Consider the following 16,884-nt stretch of genomic DNA (forward strand, 5'->3'; position numbering starts at 1 on the left):
GGATTGTGGTACACTATGACTTGACCAAAATTGGTAGACAAATATTGACCAACATTTATATAAATATATATATATATATATATATATATATATATATATACATATATATATATACATATGTATATATATATATATACATATACATATACATATGTATATATATATACATATATATATGTATATATATATATATACGTATATATATACATATATATATATATACATATATATATATATACATATATATATATATACATATATATATACATATATATATATATATATACACATATATATATATATATATATAGGTTTGTGAATCCGAGGCCAACCTTGCACTTGTTCAATGCCATCATAAGCATAATTACTACGAAATACAGTATTGTGAGTTCATTAGATTCCCTTTTACTCTTTACATCTTTGGGACTGAGAATACATGTGCTGTTTTTATAACTGTTTTACTAAATGCTTTTGAGATATATTTTTGAACTGAGAATACATGAACTGTTTTTAAAAATGTTTGACGAAATAGACACAAGTACTAAAAACTGCATTCTATGATAGAATTATTTGGATTCAGAGGTTCGACTTCTATAAAGATTGTATTATCGACCATCGGTGAGAAATTTTTGCATTGCACGATACATTAGCTACCGAAATGGTTCGATTTAGTAGTTACTATCGGTGAGAAATTTTTGCATTGCACGATGCATTAGCTACTGCTGTAAAATTGTTTACAGTGAGAAATTTTTGCATTGCACGATACATTAGCTACCGTTGTTAAAATTATTTACGGTGAGAAATTTTTGCATTGCACGATGCATTAGCTACCATTGTTGAGATTATTTATGGTGAGAAATTTTTTTATTGCACGATGCATTAGCTACCGTTGTTGTATTTCCCTCGGTGAGAAATTTTTGCATTGCAAGATGCATTAGCTACCGTTGGTGAAATAGTATTGTATTAACTACCACGGTGAGAAATTTTTGCATTGCACGACGCATTAGCTACCGTTGGTGAGTTTGTTTTAAAAGGTTCTGGTGGACTTCATATGAATGATTTTTATAGCAGTGAGCAGACCTGCACAGATTGTTTTTGAAATATGAGTATCTTGTGGTCTATTATATTATTGGAAATGATTAATTTTGATAAACTAATGAACTCACCAACCTTTTGGTTGACACTTTAAAGCATGTTTATTCTCAGGTATTAAAGAAATCTTTCGCTGTGCATTAGCTCATTTTAAGGATATTACTTGGAGTCATTCATGACATATTTCAAAAGACGTTGCATTCGAGTTGTTGAGTTCAACAAGATTATTATTAAGTCATTGATAGTTTGATATAATATGAAATGGTATGCATGCTTGTTAACTTTCGATGTAATGAAAGTTTGTCTTTTAAAAACGAATGCAATGTTTGTCAAATGTATCATTTAGAGGTCAAATACCTCACGATGTAATCAACTATTGTGAATCATTTATAATGTATATGAACAAGTCCTTTCAGTTGGTATCAGAGCGGCGGTCTTAGCGAACCAGGTCTTGCATTAGTGTGTCTAACAAATAGTCGTTAAGATGCATTAGTGAGTCTGGACTTCGACCGTGTCTGCATGTCAAAAGTTTTGCTTATCATTTCTAGTCGGAAATCATCTACTTACCATCCTTAGGAAATTACCTGCTTATCATTCTTAGTCTAGACACGTCTTACTGCATTGATTGCATGAATAGTGTATAGACAATATCTTAGCGTATCTGCTAATTCATATCTTAGCGTATCTGTTACTGTAAACTTTGCCTGACATATTCCGTAAATTCCTCCGTAATCTACAAAAAACTTTTGTGCTATATATATATATATATATATATATATATATATATATATATATATATATATATATATATATATATATTCTATGTAATTAGAATACCATCCGATAGCCGAAAATCATTTCATATCAAAAAATCCTCTATTCAATCATATAAAATGGAACTCGTCACTAGTTCAAGTTCCTCGGATTCCGATATGGAGTTCCGCTCAAGCTCCGAAAACAGTGTGACTGGAATGGACCAACCAATCAGCCATCATCTATTCTGGATGAATTGGGGATGGGTTCATAGCCTCCTCAATCATTGGAGACAAGAAGAAGGTGATCCCTTCCATCTACCACATTTCCCTCTTGGCGAAGAACCTGAAGCACTTACCGGCGAACCTGTTCGTAGTACCATTTTCTCCCTCATTTCCAGAGTATCTCATCACGACTATATACTATCCCAAATTTTGGATCTTATTTACCCGCTCGTCTGAACCGACAATCATCCCGGTATAATAGAAGAAGTTAACGAGCTTCGTGCTCGGGTAGTGGCTTTAGAGAATATTGTGCAAAGGTTACAAGCACCAGCAGCATCACCGGCATCAACAGTACCACCATCAGCAACACCAACAGTACCATCTGTAAAGACCCGTCCTAATTCATAAGAACGAATACAATAACATATGATTACATTGCGAGGTATTTGACCTCTATATGATACATTTTACAAACAGTGCATTCGTTTTGAAAGACAAACTTTCATTACATCGAAAGTTGACAGGTATGCATACCATTTCATAATATCCAACTATAAATGATCTAATCTGTCATTTACTTAATCATAATCTTTACTGAACTCAACGACTTGAATGCAATGTCTTTTGAAATATGTCATGAATGACTCCAAGTAATATCTCTAAAATGAGCTAATGCACAGCGGAAGATTTCTTTCATACCTGAGAATAAACATGCTTTAAAGTGTCAACCAAAAGGTTGGTGAGTTCATTAGTTTATCATAATCGATCATTTCCATAATTTTAATTGACCACAAGATTTTCATTTCCATTTTTCATAAACATCATCTCATATCAGGCATTTCGCAAAAACTGCATAGAGATAAAAATCATTCATATGGTGAACACCTGGTAATTGACATTAACAAAACGCGTCTAGAATATCCCCATTATTCCGGGACTCTCATCGGACATGATAAAATCGAAGTACTAAAGCATCCGTAACCCGGATGGGGTTTGTTAGGCCCAATAGATCTATCTTTAGGATTCACGTCAATTAGGGTGTCTGTTCCCTAATTCTTAGATTACCAGACTAAAAAGGGTGATATTCGATTCGATAATCCAACCATAGAATGTAGTTTCAATTACTTGTGTCTATTTCGTAAAACATTTATAAAAGCAGCGCATGTATTCTCAGTCCCAAAAATATATATTGCAAAAGCATTTAAAAAGGGAGCAAATGAAACTCACAATACTGTATTTCGTAGTAAAAATACATATGACGTCATTGAACAAGTGCAAGGTTGGCCTCGGATTCACGAACCTATATTAAGTATATATATATTTATATAATGGTCAATATCTGTTTAACGATTTAGGTCAAGTCATAGTGTATCAAAATCCTAATGCTCGAGTCTAATATGCAAAAGTTAACAAAAGCCATCTTGTGTAGTGACCCGCACTTTTCCATGTTTATATATATTAAATGAAATTGATATTTACATGATTAAGTGTTTCCAACATGTTAAGCAATCAAACTTTTTAAGACTTGATTAATTGAAATAGGTTTCATATAGACAATTGACCACCCAAGTTGACCGGTGATTCACGAACGTTAAAACTTGTAAAAACTATATGATGTCATATATATGGATATATATATATAGTTAACATGATATGATGATAAGTAAACATATCATTAAGTGTATTAACAATGAACTGCATATGTAAAAACAAGACTACTAACTTAAGGGTTTCGAAACAAGACATATAGGTAACGATTATCGTTGTAACGACATTTAAATGTATATATATCATATTAAGATATATTAATTCATCATATTATTATGATAATATAATAATTTAACATATCATTAGATATAATAAACAATGGGTTAACAACATTTAACAAGATCGCTAACTTAAAGGTTTCAAAACAACATTAAATGTAACGACTAACGATGACTTAACGACTCAGTTAAAATGTATATACATGTATTGTTTTAATATGTATTCATACACTTTTGAAAGACTTCAAGACACTTATCAAAGTACTTCTACTTAATAAAAATGCTTACAATTACATCCTCATTCATTTTCACCAACAATTCTACTCGTATGCACTCATATTTGTACTCGTACAATACACAGCTTCTAAACGTATTTACTATTGGTATATACACTCCAATTATCATCTCTTAGCAGCCCATGTGAGTCACCTAACCATGTGGGAACCATAATTTGGCAACTAGCAATAATGATTACACAAAATTATAAACTAATGGAGCCTTTATGAACACCCCATATTCACGTGTAGTAGTACACACAAACACTTTCATTTTCAATTTTTCTTGAATCAAACTCATCTCTCTCAAGTGTTCTTCCATTGTTCTAAGTGTTCTTCATCATCTTCATCAAAATCTAGCTCAATATAGTTCATAAATCCATACATAAACCAAGTTATAAAACAACTACTCAAGAACACACCAACAACACTTCCAAGTTTGCTAGCTTACTTCCAATCTTGCAAATCCACTTTGAATGATCATCCAACCTCAAGAAATCTTTTTTATTAAAGTAAGATATCTTTCTAATATAAGGTAATACTCATATTCAAACTTTGATTCAATTTCTATAATTTTAACAATCTTATTTCGAGTGAAAATCTTACTTGAACTTGTTTTCGTGTCATGATTTTGCTTCAAGAACTTTCAAGCCATCCAAGGATCCTTTGAAGCTAGATCTATTTTTCTCATTTCCAGTAGGTTTATCCACAAAACTTGAGGTAGTAATGATGTTCATAACATCATTCGATTCATATATATAAAACTACCTTATTCGAAGGTTTAAACTTGAAATCACTAGAACATAGTTTAGTTAATTCTAAACTTGTTCGCAAACAAAAGTTAATCCTTCAAACTTGACTTTTAAAATCAACTAAACACATGTTCTATATCTATATGATATACTAACTTAATGATTTAAAACCTGAAAACACGAAAAATATCGTAAAATCGGATATACGCCGTCGTAGTAACACCGCGGGCTGTTTTGGGTTAGTTAATTAAAAACAATGAAAAAATTTGATTCAAAATTTGTTCTTCTGGAAAAATGATTTTTCTTATGAACATGAAACTATATCCAAAAATCATGGTTAAACTCAAAGTGGAAGTATGTTTTCCAAAATGGTCATCTAGACGTCGTTCTTTCGACTGAAATGACTACCTTTGCAAAAATGACTTGTAACCTATATTTATGACTATAAAATTATACTTTTTCTGTTTATATTCATAAACTTAAGTTCAATATGAAACCATAGCAACTTGAATCACTCAAAACGGATTTAAAACGAAGAAGTTATGGGTAAAAAAAGATTAGATATTTTTGCTTGTTGTAACTACGAGAAAATTGGTAACAAATCTATATTAATCATATCCTAGCTAACTTATATTGCATTATACATGTATTCTAATATATTATGTAATCTTGGGATACCATAGACACGTATGCAAATGTTTTGACATATCATATCGACCCATGTATATATATTATTTGGAACAACCATAGACACTCTATATGTAGTAATGTTGGAGTTAGCTATACAGGATTGAGGTTGATTCCAAAAATATATATACTTTGAGTTGTGATCTAACCTGAGACATGATAATATATATAGATTTATTTTCTGTACATCTAACTGTGGACAACTAGTTGTAGGTTACTAACGAGGACAACTGACTTAATAAACTTAAAACAGTAAAACGTATTAAAAATGTTGTAAATATATTTTGAACATACTTTGATATATATGTACATATTTGTTATAGGTTCGTGAATCGACCAGTGGCCAAGTCTTACTTCCCGACGAAGTAAAAATCTGTGAAAGTGAGTTATAGTCCCACTTTTAAAATCTAATATTTTGGGATGAGAATACATGCAATTTTATAAATGTTTTATGAAATAGACACAAGTAAATGAAACTACATTATATGGGTGAATGATCGAAGCCGAATATGCATCTTTTAGCTTGGTAGCCTAAGAATTAGTAAACCGATCTACTAATTGACGCGAATCCTAAAGATAGATCTATCGGGCCCAACAAGCCCCATTCTAGAATTTAGAATGCTTTAGTACTTCAAAATTATCATGTCCGATGGGTGTCCCAGAATGATGGAGATATTCTATATGTATCTTGTTAATGTCGGTTACCAGGTGTTCACCATATGAATGATTTTTATCTCTATGTATGGGATGTATATTGAAATATAAAATCTTGTGGTCTATTATTACGATTTGATAAATATATAGGTTAAACCTATAACTCACCAACATTTTTGTTGACGTTTAAAACATGTTTATTCTCAGGTTATTATTAAGAGTTTCCGCTGTTGCATGCTAAAATATGGACAAGATTTGGTGTCAGCATGTTTGTATAATATTATTTAAAACTACATTCGAGATTTACTTTGTTGTAACATATTAATATTGTAAACCAATATGTATTGGTAGCGTGTACGTGTGATATTTTTAGATTATCATTTCTGGATAATCTAGGTGGTGTCCTTTTAACCTTGTCGATAAAATAAAGGTTATGGTTTGTTTTTAAAAACGAATGCAGTCTTTGAAAAACGTCTCATATAGAGGTCAAAACCTCGCAACGAAATCAATTAATATGGAACGTTTATAATCAATATGAACGGGACATTTCATTTGGTATCAGAGCATTGGTCTTAGAGAACCAGAAATTTGCATTAGTGTGTCTTATCGAGTTTGTTAGGATACATTGCTACATTAGTGAGTCTGGACTTCGACCGTATTTTCTTTAAAAACGATTGCTTAACACTTTTGTTGGAAACCATATATTATTAACATGTAATTATTATGTGATATATTAACCTCTTAATGTGTTTGATAATTGTGTGATAGATGTCTACCACTAGTACAAATCCCATCGACTCACCTAATAATAATGAAGAGTCGAATATACTTTGGGAAGATTCACAAATTTCCGAAGAGGAACCGGATGAAGAGGAACCAGAAGAGGAGGAACCGGAAGAAGAGGAACCAGTAGAGGAGGAACCGGAAGAGGAGGAATCGGAAGAGGAGGAACTGGAAGAAGAAGAGGTTCCGGAGAAAGAAATATTGATACCTACAGTAAATTGATTAAATAAAATAAAATCCTCAACCAACGGACCAAAGTTAAAAATGGTCAATGGTGTTTCCGCCGAGGAAGCAAAATATTGGGAAGATTACCAATTTTCCAATGAATTGGATCTCGATGAGGATTCCGATGATGTTATAGAAATTACCTCGACCCAATTTAATAAAGCAAAAGAAAATAATAAGGGAAAAGGTATAAAAATAGAGAAACCTGATTCCAACCCCGATGAACTTTATATGTATCGGCAACATCCATATTTCCTAAATCGTAACAATAACCCGGGAACCTCTAAACCACCAGGTTTTCTAAACCATTGTGGAAAACGACGTCTCGTATTAGAGGAACACCATATATCCCTAGAAAATTAGGAAAACGAACCAAGTCCGAAGAAGAAGAAACCAGTGATTCAGATTAGAGGGTTGTAATCATGTTGTGTATTATATGTATTGTAGTATGCTTGTACTTTTATGTTGTATGTAAAAATAGCTTGTATTGTTTGTTAATTATCTTTTACGAATCTAATCCTTGTTTATTTTACAGTATAAAAACAAAATGGACGTTAAGGGTAGGCAACCGAATATTTTAGAAGACCTACCAGAGGATATGATTGAGGAAATCTTGTCTAGAGTCGATCAGAATTCATCAGCACATTTAGTTATGGCGAAATTAACTTGTCAAACATTTGAAAGACTTTCCAGAAATGCTTTAGTTTATAAAAGGCTTTCTTTTGATAGATGGGGTATATCACATTGGGGAGACCGTAAGTTACGCCGTGTTTTCTTTAAAGCGTTAAATGCGGGGAACCCAAATGCAATTTTACACTACGGGTTAAGAACCTATTTTGACTCAACATATCCCAACATAGGATTTCGTGAGTTAGAAAGAGCTTCTAACATGCAACATAAAGAAGCATGTTATACTTACGGGTTAGTGATGTTCGCTTCTTACCAAAGTGAGAAAAAATACATCTGATTACAACTTTTAAATAAAACCTTCCCACAAGTGACGGATTCAGTAGTTGGGGTGAGAAACAAGGTTTTTAGATTATTACGGGGCTGTTAGATGTTACGAAACCCTCGTTTTGATGACATTACAACATGCTTCATAGCCAATGGTCATAACGGTTACTTTCCACAAGACCAAGGATGGGAAGTCGTCATAGTAAAACCAGAATAAATGACTTGTTTCTGGACTTATGAATTACGTGTCTTTATTTCTTTTGCTGAACAACTTGCATATTAACTAGAATTGCCTTTATAGCTGCCGAGTAGTAAAGTTATTATGTGCTATATTTCATCCTATATGTATAATAGCGGTATTGTAATTTTGTAAAATATTGTATGAAGTTTGAACACGAAATATTATTGTAATAAGTTTTTCATATAGAAGCGTAGTAGTTGAGTTGTATAGTAGCTAGTAAGTATGAACTTAACGGGTAGGTACTACCCGAATTAAAACTATAAAATGCAAATATGAAGAAAAAGCTTTTATAAATAAGTTCATATAATGCTACAAAATACTATTGACTACTCTTAAATTCTATATGATTAACTCAATTCTTTTGGCTATTTTTTGAAGGAAATGGCACCGACGACTCGTCAGAACTTGAACATGAGTGAGGAAGATTTCCGTGTTTTCCTTGTTGTGAACATAGCCGTAGTACAGGCTACGATGCAAAATAACAATAACTCTGGGTCTAGCAGTGGAACTCATTCCACAAGAAATCGTGAAAGATGCTCCTACAAAGAATTCACTGCCTGCAAACCCTTGAAATTTGATGGAACCGAAGGACCAATTGGATTGAAACGGTGGACCGAGAAGGTCGAATCGGTGTTTTCCATAAGTAAGTATACTGAAGAGGACAAAGTTAAGTACGCTACGTATACCTTTACAGGTATTGCGTTAACGTGGTGGAACACCTATCTTGAACAGGTAAGACAAAATGCTGCTTACGCACTACCGTGGTTGGCATTCAAGCAATTGATGAACGAGCAGTACCGTCCTAGAAACAAAGTCAATAAGCTCAAGGTAGAACTTAGAGAGTTACGAACACAAGGGTTCGACATTACCACATATGAACGACGATTCACAGAGTTGTGCCTATTGTGTCCGGGAGCGTTCGAATATGAAGAAGAGAAGATCGACGTGTTTGTAAAAGGGTTACCAGTAAGGATTTAAGAAGATGTGAGTTCACACGAGCCCGCTTCCATACAAAAGGCAAGTCGAATGGCTCATAAACTCATAAATCAGATTGAGGGAAGAATTAAAGAGCAGGCGGCTGAAGAAGCCAACACGAAACAACTCAAGAGAAAGTGGGAAACCCCGAAAACTCTGAAACACATACGCCAATTTTTAGGGCTAGCTGGTTATTACAGGAGATTCATCCAAGATTTTTCCAAAATAGCAAAACCCTTGACTGCATTAACGCATAAAGGGAAGAAATTTGAATGGAAGGATGAACAAGAGAAAGCGTTTCAATTGTTGAAGAAAAAGTTAACTACGGCACCTATATTGTAATTACCTGAAGGGAATGATGATTTTGTGATATATTGTGATGCCTCAAAGCAAGGTCTCGGTTATGTATTAATGCAAAGAATGAAAGTAATTGCATATGCGTCTAGACAATTGAAGATTCACGAGCAGAATTATACGACGCATGATTTGGAATTAGGCGCAGTTGTTTTTGCATTAACGACTTGGATGCACTACTTATATGAGGTCAAAAGTATTATATATACCGACCACAAAAGTCTTCAACACATATTTAATCAGAAACAACTGAACATGAGGCAGCACAGATGGATTAAATTGTTGAATGATTATGACTTTGAGATTCGTTACCACACGGGGAAGGCAAATGTGGTAGCCGACGCCTTGAGCAGAAAGGACAGAGAACCCATTCGAGTAAAAGCTATGAATATAATGATTCACACTAACCTTACTACTCAAATAAAGGAGGCGCAACAAGGAGTTTTAAAAGAGGAAAACTTAAAGGATGAAATACCCAAAGGATCGGAGAAGCATCTTAATATTCGGGAAGACGGAACCCGGTATAGGGCTGAAAGTATTTGGGTAGCAAAATTTGGAGATATGAGAGAAATGGTACTTAGAGAAGCTCATAAAACCAGATACTCAATACATCCTGGAATGAGGAAGATGTACAAAGATCGCAAGAAACATTTTTGGTGGCCAGGTATGAAATCCGATGTTGCTAAATACGTAGGGGAATGTTTGATGTGTTTTAAAGTCAAAGTGGAGCATCAAAAACCATCAGGTCTACTTCAATAACCCGAAATCCCGGAATGGAAATGGGAAAACATTACCATGGATTTCATCACTAAATTGCCAAGGACTACAAGTGGTTTTGATACTATTTGGGTAATAGTTGATCGTCTCACCAAATCAGTACACTTCCTGCCAATAAGAGAAGATGACAAGATGGAGAAGTTAGCACGACTGTATTTGAAGGAAGTCGTCTCCAGACATGGAATACCAATCTCTATTAACTCTGATAGGGATGGCAGATTTATATGAAGATTCTGGCAGACATTACAGCAGGCATTAGGAACTCGTCTAGATATGAGTACTACTTATCATCCACAAACTGATGGGCAGAGCGAAAGGATGATACAAACGCTTAAAGACATGCTACGAGCATGTGTTATTGATTTCGGAAACAGTTGGGATCGACACCTTCCGTTAGCAGAATTTTCCTACAACAACAGCTACCATTCAAGCATTGAGATGTCGCCGTTTGAAGCACTTTATGATAGAAAGTGCAGGTCTCCAATTTGTTGGAGTGAAGTGGGGGATAGATAGATTACGGGCCCGGAGATAATACAAGAAACTACCGAGAAGATCATTCAAATTGAACAACGGTTGAAAACCGCCCAAAGTCGACAAAAGAGCTACGCTGACATTAAAAGAAAAGATATAGAATTTGAATTTGGAGAGATGGTCATGCTTAAAGTTGCACCTTGGAAAGGCGTTGTTCGATTTGGTAAACGAGGGAAATTAAATCCAAGGTATATTGGACCATTCAAGATTATTGATCGTGTCGGACCAGTAGCTTACCGACTTGAGTTACCTCAACAACTCGCGGCTGTACATAACACTTTCCACGTCTCGAATTTGAAGAAATATTTTGCTAAAGAAGATCTCACTATTCCGTTAGACGAAATCCAAATCAACGAAAAACTTCAATTCATCGAAGAACCCGTTGAAATAATGGATCGTGAGGTTAAAAGACTTAAGCAAAACAAGATACCAATTGTTAACGTTCAATGGAATGCTCGTAGAGGACCTGAGTTCACCAGGGAACGAGAAGATCAGATGACGAAGAAATACCCACACTTATTTCCAGAAGATACGTCAACACCTCCAACTGCTTAAAATTTCGGGACAAAATTTATTTAACGGGTAGGTACTGTAGTGACCCGCACTTTTCCATGTTTATATATATTAAATGAAATTGATATTTACATGATTATGTGTTTCCAACATGTTAAGCAATCAAACTTGTTAAGACTTGATTAATTGAAATAGGTTTCATATAGACAATTGACCACCCAAGTTGACCGGTGATTCACGAATGTTAAAACTTGTAAAAACTATATTATCTCATATATATGGATATATATATAGTTAACATGATATTATGATAAGTAAGTATCTCATCAGGTATTTTAACAATGAGTTATATACATAAAATTGAGTTTATTGAATTAAGAAACTCGAAACGATATATATAACGATTATCGTTATAACAACGTCTTACTAAATACATATGAATCATATTAAGATATTGATACACTATGTTTAATCATGATAAATACTTTGAGGTTGATTCCAAAAATATATATACTTTGAGTTGTGATCTAGCCTGAGACGTGTATACACTGGGTCGTGGATTGATTCAAGATAATATATATCGATTTATTTTCTGTACATCTAACTGTGGACAACTAGTTGTAGGTTACTAACGAGGACAGCTGACTTAATAAACTTAAAACAGTAAAACATATTAAAAATGTTGTAAATATATTTTGAACATACTTTGATATATATGTACATATTTATTATAGGTTCGTGAATCGACCAGTGGCCAAGTCTTACTTCTCGACGAAGTAAAAATCTGTAAAAGTGAGTTATAGTCCCACTTTTAAAATCTAATATTTTGGGATGAGAATACATGCGATTTTATAAATATTTTACGAAATAGACACAAGTAAATGAAACTACATTATATGGGTGAATGATCGAAGCCGAATATGCACCTTTTAGCTTGGTAGCCTAAGAATTAGTAAACTGATCTACTAATTGACGCGAATCCTAAAGATAGATCTATCGGGCCCAACAAGCCCCATTCTAGAATTTGGAATGCTTTAGTACTTCGAAATTATCATGTCCGATGGGTGTCCCGGAATGATGGGGATATTCTATATGCATCTTGTTAATGTCGGTTACCAGGTGTTCACCATATGAATGATTTTTATCTCTATGTATGGGATGTATATTGAAATATGAAATCTTGTGGTCTATTATTACGATTTGATAAATATATAGGTTAAACCTATAACTCACCAACATTTTTATTGATGTTTAAAGCATGTTTATTCTCATGTGATTATTAAGAGCTTCCGCTGTTGCATGCTAAAATATGGACAAGATTTGGTGTCAGCATGTTTGTATAATATTGTTTAAAACTGCATTCGAGATTTATTTTGTTGTAACATATTAATATTGTAAACCAATATGTATTGGTAGTGTGTATGTGTGTTATTTTTAGATTATCATTTCTGGATAATCTAGGTAGTGTCCTTTTAACCTTGTCGATAAAATAAAGGTTATGGTTTGTTTTTTAAAACAAATGCAGTCTTTGAAAAACGTCTCATATAGAGGTCAAAACCTCGCAACGAAATCAATTAATATGGAACGTTTATAATCAATATGAACGGGACATTTCATCTTGACCCAAAACGACTTCCAAAATCTATACATGATTATTATATAACTTAAATATAGTAATTTTATATATATTTAAATATATTTATCAGATTTTATTAAAGTAAATAATAAAAATCATTTGTTAATAAAAATTTATATTTAAAATTTACATAAGATCAAAATATACTTTTTATATATTTTAAATAATAAAATTCATAAAGTTCACTTAATATCATAAATATATAGTGGTATGTAATTTTAATGTAATTATATTATGTGTGATAAAAATATCTTTGTATCACATATTCATTTGATAAAATAATATTGATAATAATAATAATAAGTAAAAGTTGTATTATTTTGTAATAATAATAATTATTATTATTCTACTAATAAAAATAATAATATTTATATTTGCTAAAAATGATATTAATTATGATAAAATGATAATTTATAATAACAAATAGATTTCTATTAAAAATAATAATTTTAGTAAAAATGATAGTTTTAATATTAATAATACTTTTAATAATAATAATGATAAAAATAATAAGAACGATAATTTTATCTAAATCAATATCTTACAATATTTTAATTTCGTCATGATACTCATACTCATTATTTCCTAATCGATTTGTTTAATAATTTTTAGTCTTCTTTTATATCGCGTTCATATTAATGATAATAATAGTAATCATAATAATTAGGTGTTACTAATATTAGTTTTAATTATAATAATACTATTGATAATAAATATTATGATAATATTAATGATAATACTAATTATAACTTTAACGATAATAACGATAGTAATAATAATAATAATGATAATACCTTTTATTGATAATGATAATAATAATAATAATAATAATAATAATAATAATAATAATAATAATAATAATAATAATAATAATAATAATAATAATAATAATAATGATAATAATAATTAGATAAAAACTATAACGACGATAATAACGGCGATAATAATAATCATTTTTAATAATAATACAAAAATTCAATTTACTATAACTTCTAATCCATTCATCGAAACCATTCGATATCTAAATGAAAAGTTCTTAATTTTTCGCTAGCTTTCTGTAACAACCCTGATTTTTCCGTTACTTTCGTTAACCTTCCGTTAATTTATTTAACGGCAATTATTTAACTTTTATGCGTTTACGTGTATTAAATGCGTACTTGATCTTCGGAGGGTTTTAATAATTAACATGGGTTGATATTAATTCGAATAAATATTTCGGATAATAAAATACGATAAAAATGATACGATTTTGATAATAGCTTTTTGAGCAACGAAACGCTCGGATTTATTTTAATAATTAATTTTGTTAATTGTTAACTTTTTAAAATATTTAATTTATTGGGTTTTTAATAAATTAAACAATTGGTTGCGTTTAACGATCGGGCTAGCGTTCTGGGCCTTCGGTACGACTAAACGGCACTTAAAACGGACCACGATTACACGTGATTGCAAAACGAGAGCCCGGGAACCCCATGAGGGCCCCATACGGCCGAACCCCCCTCCCCTCCCCCTTATATTTTAATTTTTGTTAATTGTTGAGGGACTTATGTGCATTTATTTATATTAGGGCTTAATATATATACTTAGTAATACCCTAACTGCACAAATCACTCCCCATTTATTTTTTTTGGTCGATCCCTCCTTCTCCCTCCCTCTTGGCCGTCGCCATTCACACACACACACACACACACACACACACACACACTCAAACTCAATTTTTGATTAAACCTCAAGAACAAAAGTTGCATTTCGCGTTATCCTCTACGTATTGGTGTGCTTTGATTGTTGATCTAAGGTATATTTACATGAACCCTAATTCTTAAAAATCTAATTTTTATTAGAGTTTCATAGTTATGTTGTCAATTGCTCAAGTCTATACGCGTACGTGTTAATTGCAATCGTTATTTTGATTGTTTGATGCGCTAGGGTTTAAAAATGAATTTGTATTTGTTTGATCAGAAAAATTAAGTTTTTCAAATGTTAATTATTATGTTATAATCAGATTCCTTGCAAAAAACTATTGAGTTTAGGCTTTGGATTCGCTTGATTTCGTTTCCGTATGATTAAGTTATGTCGATTTGAATTATCGTTGTATTTTTGTTGCTTGATCAGAAATCTGGTATTGATAGAGAACGAATTGGAATGTGAGACTTATACCATTGGAAATATAATTTAAAAACACTCAAGTTAGACTAGGATATCATGTCGTTTGCTTATGTATAGCCCAAGATATGCTAGAATTAGTGTAAAAGTAGTTTTATACAGCACTTGCATGAAAATAACCTTGTATGATAAAGTGTGTTAAATTCTGTGATTAAATCCTTGCATATTTGAAAATTAGACAAAAAGTACTTCATCTTTCATGTAGATATCATAGGTTAATTGTATCTAGATCTTCGGATAATCGTATGCGAATGTGACTAACTAAATGGGAATCGAATCTGTAATTGCACACAGTTTTGTACTTTGTGAATTTTGTATATTGTTTGAACATGTATGCTTATGGAAAATGAAACTTAACATGATATGTGACTTATTGTTAGTTTATGTCAATCTCTTAAACTTTATGCATTGGGCACAATAGAGCCATACTTTATGTGGATTCTGATTTGAGCTGAAAACTGAATGTTCAACTTGAACGAATAAACTGTACCAATTGGCTAAACAAAAGTTGCTATATTTTTTGTATGTGTTACTTTGACTTGTCCTTAAACTATGGCCACTGGTCTTGTATCAATTACATGTTCCTAACTCTGGTTATAGCCAAAATGAAATCAGTGCGCGGTCAGAAACTGACTTGGAAAACCCCAAATGTATCCCTTCTGATTCCTGACTTTTAATTGTCGTATGAGTCCCTGGCCAGACTTTTTGGAATCAATTTTAAGTATATTTATGATCTGGAGTTTTTCATATTTACTTGAATTTTGTACTATGAGATAATGTACTAAGTATGCTACGTGTTCATAAACTTTGTGCATGACGATAAATTGAAATTGCGAAAATGATCATTCATGACCTAAAATGTATTGTTTGACTTAGGTTTGTCTTATTGACCAATATTTGACATGAACCTACTGATGTTGACTTTAGTTGACTACTTTGACCAAGTTTGACTTTCAGTTTGACTTCGGTTGACTTTGTTTGACTTGCATGATATAGTTGACTTTTACTTTGAAACGCGTCGAGTCGAGCAATAAGACAACGTACACTATGAAACCACACTTATATAAGATACATATATTGACCAACCTACATACTTATACTTAGGTTACACTACTCGGGTCTAAACCGTACAAGTTATTTGTTCACTTTTCATTCAGAGCTTATTCAAAGGTGAGTCTACAGTCCCGCTTTTTACATGTTTTCTGTGAAGACTCGTCCTAATCCATATCGATTACAACAATTCAAAAATAGTTGATTACATTGCGAGGTACTTGACCTCTATATGATACATTTTACAAACATTGCATTCGTTTTTAAAAGACAAACTTTCATTACATCGAATGTTGACAGGCATACATACCATTTCATAATATATCTAGATATAATTGACTTAGTAATAATCTCGATGAACTCGATGACTCGAATGCAACGTTTTTTGAAATATGCCATGAATGACTCCAATTAATATCCCTAAAATGAGCAAATGCACAGCGGAAGATTTCTTTCGTACCTGAGAATAAACATGCTTT

The sequence above is a fragment of the Rutidosis leptorrhynchoides genome, chromosome 7 (assembly GCF_046630445.1).
Source record: "Rutidosis leptorrhynchoides isolate AG116_Rl617_1_P2 chromosome 7, CSIRO_AGI_Rlap_v1, whole genome shotgun sequence".
In the NCBI taxonomy this organism is placed as follows: domain Eukaryota; kingdom Viridiplantae; phylum Streptophyta; class Magnoliopsida; order Asterales; family Asteraceae; genus Rutidosis; species Rutidosis leptorrhynchoides.